This window comes from Haliotis cracherodii, unplaced genomic scaffold (assembly GCF_022045235.1).
Source record: "Haliotis cracherodii isolate W230 unplaced genomic scaffold, xgHalCrac1.p SCAF_13, whole genome shotgun sequence".
Taxonomy (NCBI): domain Eukaryota; kingdom Metazoa; phylum Mollusca; class Gastropoda; order Lepetellida; family Haliotidae; genus Haliotis; species Haliotis cracherodii.
The window spans coordinates 14,538,761-14,556,343 of NW_027266268.1; the positions used below are offsets into that span (position 1 = coordinate 14,538,761).

General features: G+C 39.9%; 1 long non-coding RNA gene across 1 annotated transcript; it reads right to left on the reverse strand.

The window, feature by feature from the left end:
• Positions 1-1,273: 1,273 nt before the first annotated feature.
• On the reverse strand, positions 1,274-12,439 carry LOC139458954 (uncharacterized). Its single transcript, XR_011652677.1, has 3 exons — positions 12,352-12,439; positions 7,016-7,153; positions 1,274-2,924 (listed from the first exon to the last, which is right to left on the reverse strand). It is a non-coding gene; the product is annotated as an uncharacterized lncRNA (long non-coding RNA).
• Between the last annotated feature and the right edge of the window lie 5,144 nt (positions 12,440-17,583).

Sequence of the window (17,583 nt, forward strand, 5' to 3'; positions counted from 1 at the left end):
GACTGGTGTGTCATGTTACCCCACTGGCCGATGAGAATCCGAGGGATAATATCGGCTGATACAGATAGCGGCTGATTTTTTTCATCCTCGTTTATCAAGGGTATTATAGCACCATTCTGATAAATACTCTATTCGCGTCGAAAGCTTCGTTTTTTAAGTCCTATATGACTGACATGACCTCAAAACACTCGTCAAATAAACCTCTTTGAAAGTTGATGATAAAAGAGAAATAGATGATGACGTCAGTACCTGACGTTATATGTTATTATTGGATAAAGATCTTCTGCGCTAGATAATCGAGGATGGATTAGCGGTGAATTTGCGATTCCTTTGATCTGCCCTATTTACAGCAAAAGAGGAATACGTATACAATAATATTGATACTGTAATATTACAAGACCCCAAAAAGAACTGGGGCCTTTAAACGATCCAAATATATCTCTGTTTCCTCACTAACGTGTAAACCTATCTTAAGATAATACTTGATATACGGCAAACCTCTCAACATTATTTATACTAAAAACAAACCTCTTTCAAGATCAATGTACGAGGTTTAAGCAATTTTCAGATACACAATCACGTCTTAACTAATAGTGTGGACTCCGCGCGTGTCTACAGTGTTTGTCTGTGGTGGTTTTAGACTCCTGGAGCACTCTGCACACAACGCAAACACGAACATGACATCAGAGACCACTTTATTCTTATAAAAGAAACGCCAATGGATTGTGAGAGATGGTTGACACAGGAGACAAAATAACGGACTCAATTCGACTACAGATTACAACTAGCCTCAGATATAGCCGCTTGTCCGTTGTCCCGTGCGTACTAATATTTAGGGCGGACTAGTATTCATTTTAAACCCCTATTTCGCCAGTTTAGCGATAATTTCTAATTCATTTCACATGATTGTTGATCGAAATTGACCATTTCCTGAATCGATTATTACAATGTTATAAATAATATGACGTCATTCCGTGGCGTTTGATTGGCTAACTAATAATTTCTTTTTGCGTTTATGTTTCCGAAAACAACATTAGGCAACGCCCACCTACGGACTACAGTTTCCTGATTGGCTGATACTAGAATTGGTGGGGTTCGTGTTGCATTATTGCGCTGAACGACGTCATAGACATCGTGTTGTTGTGTACTGTGTTTATGTGTTAATGAATAAATAAAACGTATTTATTTATTTATTTATTTATTTATTTATTTATTTATTTATTTATTTATTTATTTATTTATTTATTTATTTATTTATTTATTTATTTATTTATTTATAAGAATTGACTTCAATATGTTTTTGGGTTTATGAAGTATAAACGTAAAAGCGCGGGTTTTACACAAAGTGCACATCGGCTTTTCAGTTTATACCTTCATAAATGCACAAACACATATTGAAGTCGATTCTTAAACATTCGTGAGGAATTAAAGGAGTACCAAACCCTGACAAATTGGCAGCAAATTCCAAGCAAGTTTGATTGAAACGTTCAAACGCGACGCTGCCAACTTCAGTTGTATTACAGATGTAACTCTAGCAGTTAATTATCATAGACACTGTGTCCCACATGCCCCTATATTAATATTGCTAGATCTAGGCTGAACATTCATTGAACATAAGCCCCCTGCTCTTGTAGCGGGATGATGCTACTAGTCCGCCTTACTAGATAGATATTTATAATTATCTATTATAAAGTGAAATCTCGTTAATCCGGACTTCAGTTTTCGCTGTGAAATTTTCCGTATTCTTAAATTTCCAAATTCATAGTGGTTAAGTCCATGTGTACGCATGGCGGCCTTCTCAGCAGTATTCGCACGGAAGGCAGGGTTTCCGGACTAGCGGGGTTTCCGGACTAGCGAGTTTTCACAATACAGAGCTAACTATGTACATTGCCGTATCACCTTCAAGCATATTACCACAAATGTCACACTGCAAATTAACAAACAACAAAACATATCCACGCTTTTGATGCAGCGACATCTATTTGTCCTCTTCATCAGCCATTCTTCAAGCAGAGCGTTCAAAACATTTCCGCTGATTGTGTTCCTCTGCTCTCCAACGCCCTCTCACGACCAGCGCATATGGCCACAACGCCCTTTAGCGACGAATGCACACACTCGCTGATTTAAAGTCGTTGCCACCAGCAGTACTTTCTCTGAAATAGGCTTTCTGTATTTCATTACACGCGTCACCCACATAACATTGACCGCACACATGGGGAAATGTGAAGATTAGTCTGAGGTTATAATGTCTAGGACCACTGCATCGTTACCACGATAAGGTTCACAGTGTGTGCAATGTCTGTTATTGGAAAAGCAGTAGAACCAATGAAACAAATACAGTGAAACCCTGTTAATCCGGACGGTACAGTCCGGAAATGAAACAGTCCGGATAAACAAATTTCCGAAATACAGGAATCACAGTAGGGGTCAGTTTGTATATGATATATACACTACGCACATATATATATACCTTCCAAACATACTCATCCGGAACGTGGGGTGTTCGGATTAACAGGGTTTCACTGTATATTTAAACAATATTCCCATGTCCCTTACAACTGTGTGATCAGGTTAGGCTGGCTTCAGACAATGTTATATAGTACTTCCGGTTTACCTCCTTCCGCCCAGTCCGAAACGCACTGTTGTTACCCTAAACCCACATATTCTTCCGCTCCGCAAGTACTCCAATATTATTTGAATAGTAATGCGGGTTGTATCACAGTTCAATTCAAGTCGTTTTTGAATCACAGGTTGATTCATCAGCGCACGCATGAGAACCAGCTTCCGTAACCAGCTGCCTCTTCCGGCGTTATTGTCAGACTTGCGCATGCGTGTCAAACGCTCAATGTCTTTATGTAAATCCGTGTAAGAAGAGCGGTGAGGGGAGACAATCTCTGACCGTTGCTTCGGTATGTGAAACATATCTGAAACATACAAAAGTAAGCGCCGTCACGTCACATATCATTTCTGCTGACGTTGCAAGGAGTTGGTGCGAACATAAAGATCCTCCTCCTCGATGATCCAGTGTAAATTGCGGGGCAAAAGAAAGTATACACTGGAAAATACACACTTTACTCTGCCCATTACTGTAAAATTGCGACCCTCATGTTGTCTGAGACGACAGGTGTACGTCACCTGTTTTGAGATACTAGTGAGTGAGTATGGTTTTACGCCGCTTTTAGCAATATTCCAGCAATATCACGGCGGGGGACACCAGGATGGGCTTCACACATTGTACCCATTGTGAGATACTCATTGAGATGAGGGGCGGCTGGGTAGCCTTGTGGTTATAGCGTCCGCTCGTCACACCGAAGACCCGGGCTCGATGCCCCACATGGGTACAAAGTGTGAAGCCCATTTCTGGTGTCCCTCGCCGAGATATTGCTGGCATATTGCTAAAAGCGGCGTAAAAGCATACTCACCCACTCATTGAGATGATGCATGTAATATCGCCTATGATACAATTCCCTATTTTGATTTGACCATAATTTTCCCAGATCAACGGTCTTTCAAAAAGGACGTTTCCAAATTGGGCGCATCAGGGACAAAATGATGCAATTCACAAGTTTGACTATACGTTTCTGTGTTCCTTCAAGTTAACAATTGACTTGCCTTTGCATGTGTTTGTTACGGTGCCACCGGAAGGGCAGGATACACTCACCTTATCGCGAACACCTGGTATCATCACTAGTTTATAGCGATTCATGTACACATGCTCATGATAAAGTTGGAATCGTTTAATCGACTCTGCTTTTGAAATTTCCTTTGAATATGGAAAGGGTTTTGTCGCTTTCATTAAAAACTCGCTATGGGCAAAAGGTCACGTCGGCAAAAGTGGGCGATATTTCACCCCTGATTACTCCAGGTATTACATCACCATGATAATTACCATGGATCCATGCCTTTACCATAGCTTCATTCTGAGCCCAAGACAAATAGCACGACGCTAAATAGAGCCGTCCAATCAAATTACTCTCACAAGATAGGAGCTATGACATCACTTCCGAAACGAAGCGATGGTGACGAATGCATCTAAGGCTAATATCAACAGAATGGAGATGTAATACACTTCCGGGCAAAGGAAACTATACACCCATGTGTAATAGTGGCTGAACATACAAACAAATGTTTTTCGCTGTTGATGTGTTTCATACGGGTATCATAGATGTGATTTGGACCCTTGTTGTGGTGCTTCGGCGATTTTTTTTAGCCCCGAAACGTTTTCATAACGTTGGTAACTTGTTGGTCAAATCTAATTTTCAAGCGTATGCTTTCTTTTGCCCGATAGTTTAGAAGATTCAAGGCAGATTTTTTTTATCAAAGCTTCATTGTTTCTGGAAATACGTTCATCATAAGTTAAACATAGTTTTAACATTTGCTTCACACCTATGCTTCACAGCATAGTAAATTCAAGCAATATCAAGACGGGGGACATTAGAAATGGGTTTAACACATTGTACCCATGTGGGGAATCGAACATGGGCCTTCGGCGTGACGAGCTAACGCTTTAACCTCTAGGCTACCACAAGCCCGTGATACATATACAGTGTTGCTACCCACGGCTTAAAACAACATTCACTCACTCTATACCGTCTTAGCCAGACCACAGAACCTCCCGAAACTTGCTGTGAATAATTAAAAATGCAAGGAACTAATTTGGTGGTGCAAGCAAAGATGCTTGCATCTGTTTAGTTACCGAAATCACCAATTAGTTACGTGATCAAATTAGCACTTAGCCTAAATTTCGATTGACATAACCTCGATGTGTTGTGTGCGTGCGTTCTACTGCCGGCCACCCACGCGTCATGTGATTAGTATCATATAATCAATTTCACCTTTATGACATTGATGAGTTGTTAAAGTTAGTTTGTGATTATTTTACAGCTAATCTAACGTCAACAGCTTTTCCATGTGTGAAATGAAGTGGTAAAGTTTGAGGGGGTAAAATGACTGTAGGCGAAGTCACAAGCCGGAAACATTTCCAGTGGGCGCACTGACGTGTATGTTATCAAGACTGCTTAGGAGTGGGTGAGTGGATTAACTCCTTTGATGGAGAAATGAGTGAGTATGGTTTTACGCCGCTTTTAGTAATATTCAAGCAATATCTCGGCGGGGGACACCAGAAATAGGCTTCACACATTGTACCCATGTCGGGAATCGAACCCGGGTCTTCGGTGTGACGAGGAACGCTTTAACCATTAGGGTACCCGACCGCCCCTGATAGAGAAGTATTCCAGTGTTTTATCACGACATGTCAGCTTGGGGTGAAGCCCCAAGTGATGCAGGTCTCAGACGTTTACAATTTTGGTGTAACCCACGAGCACGGGTGTGATGCTGACAAACCTAGAAGCGTAATCAGGTCGAGACTGGGATTCGAACCCACGATCATAATGGATACGCTTAAGGGACGCAACTCTGCATAACTAACTGACACGTATAAGACGACTGGGCTTCTATACAAATGCACGATGGTACATTTTCCCTCATATGTCCTCGGCATATATCTGGAATATTGCTGAGTGCGGCGTTAAACAACAAGCAAACAAATCATGTGTTCTAATACAAAATATGCACGCTTTTTTCCAGTCATTCTATGAATATCACCAAACTTGGCGGATATGTATTAGATATATGCATGCGCACCAAATTAAGTATTATATATTTAAAAAGAAGCAACCTAACAGTAGTTCATATTATTCATTCGGCTGGTACCCCTCGTAACTGTTCACCTCATATTTGCACACACTGAAACACAAATGCTGATACGATCACGGAAACTGACGAGGTTTAACGAATTGCTCGACGTTTAAGCCACTTGACCGATCGGCGAAATAACGAATGTGAGGAGATTCAGGCAAGCGGCAAATATTATTAGCTTCTCTGTCCACAAATAGAAAGCATCGCATCCCAGCGTATAAACTGTAATTTATCAAGACAACGAGATTCTCAACTCGCTTGATGAATACACTGAGAGTATCCTATTGGCTGTACAGATTTGCAGGATTTTCTAATCTGTTTATGACAGTGACGTGGTTGCGTCTCAAAATATAACTAATCGTTTTATAATGCTCTATATACAGCTTGCCTTGAACACCCGGCGGGACAGACTTGTCTGATGTGCCACTGTTTGAATAGTAACTAACAGGGCTATTGTTTATGCTTGAAGGCACCGCATTCTTACTTGTTCAGAATAAAACCGCCGTCGATATTGATAGCAATAAGGTGCGTGAGTAGGGTTTCATGGCTCCTAGCAATAGCACCAGAAATGAACTTAGCACATTGTATCCATTTACCTAGGGAATCGAACCCGTAGGCGTGACAGACCAACGCTTTAACCCCTAGGCTAGTCTACCGCCCACATGCAATAAGGTTGAAACAGGGTAGATGTCTACACACTAACTTACTTACCCGCAGTTGTGGTTGGTCTAAGGAGCAAGATTCGACTTCGTGGTGAGGTGAGGTGAAATGGGGTTTAACGTCGCGTCCAAGATTATTGCACTTATATAGCGAGGTGCATGCACGTGTGTGTGTGGCTGCTTGTGCTAGTTCGGACTGATGCCAATTAATAGTGCTAGCCCACTAAAATACCATGCCGCAGTTTAACATGAATACCCCACTCAGACACAGTATACTGACTCCGAGCCGACCAGTCCTTGTTTTAGCCCCTTAATCCCGAGCGCCAGACAGGGTTACAACAAGTACCATCTTTTAACGTCTTTTGGTATGACGCGGCCAGGGATCGAACCCCGCTTACGGGCGGACGCTCTACCACAGGACCAAGGAGGCTGTCGGGCACACCAGAAACCTATGACTGTTGGTTCAAATCCCTGTTTTAGGTTTCTCAGTACCATATTCGTGCTCGTGGGCTCCACCAAAGTGAAAATACGTCAAGTGTCATATACGAAAATACGTATCAGCATGTCATAAATAGATAGAATTATAGATAGTCCGAAGGACCATATGTATTTTGCTCTGATACATAAATAGTATTGAGGAGACAAGAAAACTGGTTGACCTTTAGACCGGATGTACATGTCGCCCCACAGCGCATGTCCCAGCTGTCCCATGGCGCGCTTCCGGTGTTGAGCGGCGGTGTGAGTCAGGCCTAGCATCAGTACCAACGCCACCAACGTCTCCCTCAACATACTGCAGGCTGTAACAGATTATTAGATTCATTTAGAAGGCTCTAACAGATGTAACACCGAGATTCTACAGGATGTAGCAAGCTGTAACGAATGTAATAAATATATTTGGAAGGCTATAACAAAAGTCTCCCATAGATTCAGCAGGATGCAGCTGTAACTGATGTAACATTTAGAATCAGCCGCCTGTAACAGATTGAACACATAGATCCAGTAGCTGTATCGAGCGGTAACGGAGGCAACAAATTTATTTATTTGGCTATAACAGATGTAGATTTAGCAGACAGTGTCAGGTTTAACACATAGATTCAGCAGACTGTAACACATTTCTACACACAGATTGAGCAGACTGTAACACATTTCTACACACAGATTCAGCAGACAGTAACCTTTTTCTACACACAGATTCAGCAGACTGTAACACATTTCTACACACAGATTCTGCAGACTGTAACATATTGAACACATAGGTTCAGCAGACTGTAACACATTTCTACACACAGATTCTGCAGACTGTAACATATTGAACACATAGGTTCAGCAGACTGTAACACATTTCTACACACAGATTCAGCAGACTGTAACATATTGAACACATAGATTCAGCAGACTGTAACAGTTGTAACACATAGATTCAGCAAGCTGTAACAGATTTAACACATAGATTCAGCAGGCTGTAATAGATTGAACACATAGATTCCGCCGATTTTAACAGATTGAACACATAGATTCCACAGGCTGTAACAGATTTAATACATAGATTCATCAGGTTGTAACAGATTGAATGAGCAGCTGTAGCAAGCTGTAATGCATGTAACAAATACATTTAGCAGGCTGTAACATACGTAACACAGATTCAGTAGGCTGTAACAGACCAACACAGATAATTCAGCGGACAATGGAATGTAGATAAATTCATAAAGCCAGTGTTCGTGCGTTTAACACATGTCATTTATGAGCGGGCATCAAAAGGTTTTCAGCCTAGCATACATAGAACTGAAAAATGATCTGTGCTCTTGGGACCACAGTGATAGATCCAGGTACCGGTCACAAGCCTAACTGAAGTCTTCTGGGTTGCTACTGTATCGGGTTAACAGAGCATTAGGGGTGATGACAGCGTGACCTTTATATGATCAGATGGAGTCAAGGAACCCATCGGGGACAAACCTTTGACATGTTTTGATGTTCTCCAAGGATTGTTTCTATTGACCCTCATAAGTTCTATTGACCCATACTAGAAGTCTGTGTTTGTATTTTTGTTTGTTGTTTAGTGCCGCACTCAGCAATATTCCAGCTATTTGACGGCGGTCTGTGAATAATCGAGTCTTGACCAGACTATCCAGGATACGATGTCATGCATCAACCACCCGATCCCGTTTGTCGCCTCTTACGACAAGCCTAGTTGCCTCTTACGGCAAGCACAGGTTGCTGAAGACCTATTCTAACCCGGATCTTCACGGGCCCCAAGAAATCCATGATCTCCTCAAAGAACAATCGATTGGAGTGCATGGTCCCGGACAGAGCAGACATCATCTTCACGATAGAGATGTAATTTATGAATATAATCTTGTATTAAACTTGCTCTCAACATGTCAGCTCTATACAGAAGTTTATCAAGGTGAACCAGCTGCACAACATTGTGTATGCTAAATAATTGTAAAGTTTAAATACTGCATGGCTGTTCCAATCTTATTACAGTTAACTACGTTTATAACGAACTCAACGGGACAACTATTTTTAGTTCGTTATAACCGTAGTTCGTTATAAGCATATATACATCATAACTACAGCAAATAGTCGGGACCAAAAAAGTAAGTTCGTTATATCCGTCAGTTCGTTATAAGCGTGTTCGTTATAACCGTGCTTTACTGTATTTGATGTACACCTTATATAGATCGGCGTATAGTGGACAAGATGAAACTCATCGTCACTATCACTGGGACAAGTTGGGCACAGTGGCTTATCATTAAATCGCTGATCCCTTCCAGTTTCTAGGCCAAATTGTGTGAAGATAGTCGAAATGTCGACAAAATGTTTTTGGTATAAAGCAGGGATAGACTTCCGAAGATTATATTGTCAAGTATTATTAGCAACAATATTTTTATAAATAATAGATTTGGAAGAACTTGCCAAATAACTTCCAAAAACTTCGAAAAAATAACTAATATTTCTTATACCACATTTCACCATAACCGATAGTCGTCAATATATTTTTTACCTGATATGTCCAACTCTGTGCGTTACGGGGTTACCTCTTAATCGTATAGCAATTCATAGCAGCCACGCAGGATACAGTTATCAGTAACTATCAATTTGCTCCAACATTTGATTATATTGTATATTCTTATATATTGTAATGGGTAGCGACCTAGCTCAGCATACACCATTGTATAAAACAAGGGTAAGCATGTACTTCCTTACAGGGAGTATCCGCCATTTACACAATTTGTAAAGAGCAAATGTTGCTCATTGGCCTTGTTCATATAACAGCATTGCCGCAGAAGTAAACGTTTTATTATAATTATCATTATTATTAAACCTAAACAATAGGGACCGATAAATTGTCCCAGTAGAAACTGCCTGCCACAAAATTCATCGTTGCAAGGTGTTTTTCTTAAAAAATGGTAGAGGCATATAGTTTTAAATAAAAATAGGTCTGATTTTGCAGCTGAAGCTGAACAAATATTAAATCCCAATACAAAAAGAAAGTATACACTTGAAAATTGGATTTGACCAAAAAACTACAAACGTTATCAAAACATTACTGGGCTAAAAACATTCGCTGCAACCTTAAGGTCCAAAGTACGACTATGATACCCGTATCAAAAACATCACCGTCGAATAAACATTCTATCCTTTTTGTTACCATCAAACATGGGTGTATACTTTCTTTTGCCCGGCAGTTTACGACGGCGTTGAAAAAAACTGAACATCTGTGATGGCATCGTTGTCTAAAGACCAAGTTATTAGTCTTTGATTTAATACAGAAGTATAAAGTTTAATGAAGCAATCAGCAAGACTGATCCCCCTGTAATTATCCGGGTCAGTAACGTCACCCTTTTTGAAAACTGGGACTAACACTTCTGAGATCACGATTTGGGGAAAAGGCCTGATTATAAAATGCAGTTAAACATCTTATGCAAAATGTTAATTAAAAAGCTACTATGTTTAATTAAATGTTTATTCAATATGTAGTCCGGCCCATGTGATTTTGCACGCTTGGGGGAATTAACTGCTTAATTTTGGATACAGTAATTTCACAGTTCAATTTCTTCAAATATGTCAGAGACCAGAACGTGGCTGATTCGCAATTCAAATACTTCTGAAATGTTCCAAACATTCAGATAGAGGCACGTTGATACGATCCTTTTGGACAGTATGCTTAGGGATACATGTTAAGAAGAAAACACAGAAATAAAGGAGAAAGTGTATTTCAAGTCATTTGCGTCACAATTAGGTGTGATAATAGCGATTACAGTGATATTGCTAACGAATTAGCTGAGCTGCATATTTTCAGTCGTATACTATTTGACAGTATGTAATATAATGTAAGAAACAATGTTTGAAATGTACTGCTATACGTTGTCTCAAGGCTATTATCGATGTTCCTAAATTCAGATCCATACCCCACTTAAAATTGAATTTTGAACTGAACGAGCGCCGGTTAAAATACAGGCAAACTAACTTTACACTGATAATCTCCTAACTCACTCAATCTCCCATTCAATGGTATCCCGTATGGAAACACTGAAGAATAAAATCTATTGTTAAATGAAACGTTGATTTTCCTTCAGTAAAATAAGAATAATAATCCTTTTAATGTAAAAAAGTCAGCGTCAGAGAACAACAGTCTCAATTAACCACTGAAAAGGGTTCCAAAACGTTGATTTTCCTGTAGTAAAAATAAGAAGTATAATCATTTTAATGTAAAAAAGTCAACGTCAGAGAACAACCAGTCTCGATTAACCACTGAAAAGGGTTTCATTGAGCGTGAAAGGCAAAACAGCAGCGACATTTTATGAATGGATCACTGACAATCAGTATTGACACCATGTATCGAACTGACTCAGTTCATTTAAGCTGATTTTGTACTGACGTTCATTTATTTAGACGTTCAACCCAACATTCCAGTTGCTCAAGGCTTCCCGGCCTAGAGACATCAGCCGCTAAGTAGAATCTTATTCATTCTGTAAGTTAAGATATATAGCATATGACTTGAAAATACAGAACAAATGCTTACGTAAAGTATTTCCTATCACAACATTCTACTTCTTAATGTTACCTTGGACGTTTTGAGAATGAAGAACACTTTGCATTTTTTAATCTTGCTATAAGAAGGGTAATGAACATGTTTGCTCCGGCTATAAGACGAGTAATGAACATTCAATCCCAACTTCTATGCAAGGTGTATGTATACCCGACAAACATTAAGGCAAGCTGCCTTCCAATTGGTGTAACTTATCGACCACTCGATGGCAATACGATGCTCATGATATCAATCATATTCACTGTGACAGCATCTTAGTGAGAAGTACTAGGGTACAAGGTCGCTAATGATATATTCTTGTCCTGTTTGGAAAATACAAAATGTCCTGAAGAGAATAATTAACCTCGATTATCTGCCGAAACAGATTCCATTTGGCGTGAAAGGCAAAATAGTGAAAATCATATGAATGTTTCAATGAAAATCAAGGATGGCGCCAGGTGTTCGCGAACAGGGTAAGTATCTCTACACGAAGTTGCATTAAATTGCATAAAATAAAAGCGTTTGCTTCCTAACGCCGCACAGCACTACTTCTACCATACGTCGGTGGCCTGTGCAGTGATGGACCAGACAATCCAGTGACATGATAGCGCGTTTAGTGTTAAGTTTGAATTAGACGTCTTCGTTAAGGCACAATTACCGAACCATAATTTTCACATTGGCACTATCAACTATTAAATCAATTGTAGGAACGTTGCATATGCGTATATGAAATAAATTCAACTGGAGAACAGTTCACTATTAATCACACAATAGATATCACAAACCTTGCATAACAGCGCATGCATTTTCTCTACTGAATAAACCCGAACATTCTCTTATTTGTTTAGAGACAGATGGCAGTTAGTCCATTCCATCTATCTATCAAAACTCTCATTCACACTGGCGTTAAAACATGCCGTACATACATTCAATTGCTGAAAATTAAACTGCTCTAACACCTACCCCTGAAAACTGTTCGTGTATTTTGCACTGAACGTGCGCCGCTGCTAAATTGGACGAACCCAGGGTGTTTCTTCGCTTTGGCTCTCAGTACAGGAATTAATCACGAAGAAGTTATCCCAAACACTGCTGCCTTTTTATTGGAGCGAATCCGCCCACAACATTTCAGATTAGATCGACTAAGAGGCTCTGGGCCGTCGGTGTGCGGAGCCAAGCGACCAAGGCCACACGAGTCTGAAGTTGACACGTGTGATACGAGTTTGGAGTAATGTACATTGATTTTAGATCAATTGTTATGCAACACTACAAAGTCAATCTTCGTGCTTTCTGAATAGGGGGAAATCAAGAATTGAACATTCAGTTTAACAAGCCATTTATACTTTGATTTGGAAGCTGAAAATTATTAACCCAATGTCACATATAGCATGAGCATACTAGAGAGAGAGAGAGAGAGAGAGAGAGAGAGAGAGAGAGAGAGAGAGAGAGAGAGAGAGAGAAAGAGAGAGAGAAAGAGAAAGAAATAAAGAGAGAAAGAGTGAGAGATAAAAAGAAAGGGAGAGTGAGAGAACACCATACGACTTATTACGATATTATTATTATTATTATCATCATCTTCTTCATCATCATCATCATTATCATTATTATTATTATTATTATTATTATTATTTATTATTTTTTATTTTATTTTTTATTTTTATTATTATTATTTTTTTTTACAGGTCAAGATAAAAAATGCAGCAAAGAGGGTTTGGGTGATCCTGGCACAGTCAGGCTGGTTAGAGTCATCATCAGCTCAGGGCCCTTGCCCCTTCTACACGCAGCCTAGACAGCGAATGGGACTTCTCCCAGGAAGCGCCGCCTAGTCAAACCAACCCAGAACCTTTCGGAGAATGTGAAGACTCCCCCACACTGCAGCCTTCTGCATTGCCCAGATTGTCAGAAGGGCTGTATTCCTGGTAGCAAACCCTGGTACTCTCCCAATGTCAGTCAACAGTTTGGGAGCTACCAAATCTAAGGCACCGAGGACAATGGGGAGTCGGACAACTTGGCACTTGGGATGAAAGCGTGACATTTCGAAAGCGAGGTCCGCATATTTGCCATGTTTTTCCTCATTCTTGTCAATCACATTAGTGTCAAAGGGGACAGAAAATTCAATGGTATAAATGATTTCATTGGATTTATCAAAAAGGACAAGATCAGGTTTGTTGGCCTGGATACGTCTGAGGCTGTAAATGGGCCTATTTCAAAGAATTTTGTATGTATCATTTTCTATGACGCCCTCTACATTTTCCGCGTCGTACCATGGATGGACCTCTGTGTCAAAACCACAAGCTTGTCGAAGACGGTAATAAAATGATCGAGCTACACCATCATGTCGTTTAAGATACTGTGTTTGTGCCAAAGCTGGGCATCCACTGACAATGTGTTGGACAGTCTCATGAAATTCATTACATAATCTACATTTCATATTTACATTTGCAAAATTACACATTGGTGGTTTCGAGTTGGAAGTGACCGGTCCTGAGCAGCAAACAGAAATCCTTCGGTTTCACTTTTCAGGCCAGACGACTTCATCCAAGCAAAGGACTCTGCAGGATTGCTGAACTTCTCAACACACTGCACATAAACTGGATGCAGTGGTCGTTCAGATAGCCTCTCCTTTAACGTCTGGGCCGACTTGATATGGCACTTCGCTTGGTTGACACTCATTTCAGTACAGAACCATCAACAAAATCAACACCAACATTGAGATTATGTCCCACATTATTATTATTATTATTATTATTATTATTATTATTATTATTCTGAGGGAGATATGACATTGACATAGTGTGACATTGCAAGAGACATACCTTTTCTGAAGATGGCATATATGTGACCAAACACAGAGCAATTCCGCACGTAAACACTCACGTGCTCACCCTAATTTTCCCTTGGACTAAGGTATATTTTTCATCTTACAAGCTCACCTCATAAGTCTAGCGACTAAATATAATGAAACCTTTAACAATAAACGCGTTCGGAAACCATGTCATGTCAGTGATGTTGCATCCACGAAAAGAGTTAATACAACCTGTTGTTAATCGATTTCTCCTTCAAGAAAAGAACGGACAATCCTCTCGAGGAGTATCTTTGATTTGCTGACCTTACTTTCATTGTGCATCAATAAATGAATTGCCACACAAAGCGGAGTAAAACCAAACTCACTAACTCAATAAAGTGTTTTTAAAATGTAATCTATCACCCTTGTCGCGCAGGATCGTCCGGAAATATATGATATAGTATCTAAAATCCTTGGGGCACGGATGGAGCACGAATGGAGGCACGATGGGGGCACGGATGGGGAAACGGATGGTCCAGTCGTTTTAGGTGCCACAATTCGCTGTGCAGAGTTGCGTCCCTTGGGAACGCCAGAAACCGATGATCGTGGGTTCGAGTCCCGGTTCGCCCCAATTATGTTTCTAGGTTTGTCAGCACCATATCAGGGCTCGTGGGTTTCACTGAAGTGTCAAATGCATCACTTAGGGCTTACCTCCAACAAAAGGCTGACACGTCGTGATATAGCTGGAATACTGTTCAAAGTAAAACCCAACTCACTCACTCAGTCACTAGAGTCCGATTGATTGTCTCATGGAAAGATATAACATTTCACCACCTGATGTCATCACTGATTTTCAGTGATCCATTCATGTAACCTTCATGATTATTTTGCATTGTACACCCAAGGGTTTCTTTTTAGGGTCATATTCGAGACTGGTTCTTCTCTGGCTTTGATGTTTGTTTGTTTTTGTTTTTTTGTAGATCGTGATTATTTCATTTCTAAATATTAACGTCACGAGTAGCATTCACCATGATTGTACAAGGTGCCAAGGAAAGAATTGTCTCGAACAAACGAACGCGGCATGGTAAGCATCAATAATTAAAGTCAAAATACCCTATGGGTGTGAAAACTAGTCGTCGTGTAGCGATGGAATGTTGTTGTTTTAACTTTGGATGTTTTGTTTCCATTAAGCTTATATGAAAAGGAATAAATGATCATATGCTGAACTATCTGTTCCAATGAGTGCTCGTTAGATTATTAAAAGTCCTTAAGCGTTGAAATTGCAAAGGAAAATATACATAGGGATGTCGTTTCTGCAGATTTGCAAGAACATTTTCAAACAACATCTTCGGCGAAACACCCTCGAGCTTGTGGTTTCAATAAAGTATTACCAGGGAGGGTCAAAAAGTTCTAAGTTTACGAAATTTAAACTATGGGCCATAACAAAGTGAACTGGTCAATGTAGTACATTGTTTGAGTAGTTCATTACAAGTGTATTTGGTCTGTTGTGGCCGTTTGTATGTTAGTGACAGCCAGCTGTACGTGAAAGAGGTCCAAATGGACACAGAAACGGATATGGAAAAGAACGAGTACCTAGCAGTCATCAAGTTCATGACTTCAGAGAAAAGTATTGTCCAAGAAATTCATGACCGCATGTCCTAAGTGTATGGCATAAATGCGCTAGCTATTTCAATGTAAAACGTGGGGCAGCTATGTTAAAGGCTGTGAGCACAAGCCTTGATGAAGACCCTAGGTTTGGACGTCCCTGAACTTCCATCAATGAAGCATCAATCAAGGACATAGGAAAACGCATTCTGTCAGATAGACTTATTACCATTGCTGAACTTGAGGAAGATACAGGTCTAAGCCATGGATCCACTGAAAGTATTATTCATGAACATTTACATATGAATAAGACATCTGCTCGATCTGACCTTAAGAACAATAGAACTGACATTGCCAGAGAATATTTTGAGCTTTCGTCAAATTCAAGAAGAGATTAGTAACGGATGATGAAACCTAAGTCTACCACTATGATAGAATGGAATGGATGATCGGTGTAGAAAGTTATGGCCACTGTATTCTGGGTTCCAAAGGGTGTGACCCTAGTTGGTTACACAGAAAGACAAAAGACGATTACCGGTGCCTACTATGTTGATTTGTTTCATCACCTAAGAGATACTATCAAAGAAAAGCGACGAGAAATGCTGATTGTTGGGGTTCTACTATTTCATGACAATGCCTCTTGTCACACCTCTCGACTTGCAAAGGCTGTTGTGCGACAATGTTGATTCAAAGAGCTTCCACACCCTCCATACTCGCCAGACCTGACACAAACTGATTTCCGCCAGTTTCCTTAACTGAAAGAACACCTTCCTGGAAAGCACTATGACGACAACGATGACCTCAAAGATAAGGGTGGCTTAAGAAAACCTCTTCCTGACTGGAATTGAAAAGCTTCATTATCGATATGAGGAGTGTATTGAAAAGCAGGGAGACTACGTTGAAAAATAAAATTGAAAACTCTTTCACAAATGTTTGTTAGGCTTAGAACTTTTTTACCAGTCCTCGTACTGACGAACCTTTTGTTTAGATATAGGCAAAGTGTTTCAAGGATTTACTTTATAACATACATTTTATTTGTCTTAAATGACTGTTAACTTAAAATTATTCTCATTATTCAGTTAGTTCGCGATTATTCATATACAACTTAATTATTTGATGGCGATTTTAGTTGCCTACAACACGTATGTAAAGTGTCGGGCAAAATAAAGAATACGCCCATGTTGGATGATGGCTAAAACTGAAATAAACACAAAATGATCATTCCATGGTGACACGGGTATCACAGTTGTGTTGAGGACCGTGTTTCGACGACTGTTTTCAGACCAGTAAGGTTTTGATAACGTTTGTAATTTTTTGGTCAAAAGCAATCGTAAAACGTATACACCAAACACATCATGGAAAAGCTGCGTTTATAATTTTATGTCTCACAGCACTGCTTTGTGACACGAATTTAATTTTTTTTTAGGAGTATTTCACAATTTGCAGATAATAGCATTTGAAACGGATTCAGGGTTGGATTTTGACAATAATAATAATAATAATAATAATAATAATAATAATAATAATATTCTCCATAATCACCGTAAGTCACCACAATAGTTACAGATTAAGTGCGTGGGTGAGTTAACAGAAGCCCAGTTACAACACCTCGTGTCAGTATAATGTTTGAGGAAGCCCGGATTGATGCAGGTCTCACTTTGGTGAAACCCACGAGCATGGGTATAGTGCTGAAAAAAACTAGGAATATGATCAGGTGAATCGTACAGATAAAGACAAAATGATATTCATCTTCCAAACCAAGTTGACATACAGGACAAAGCTGCTTTGCCATCACTGAAGTTTCTTGC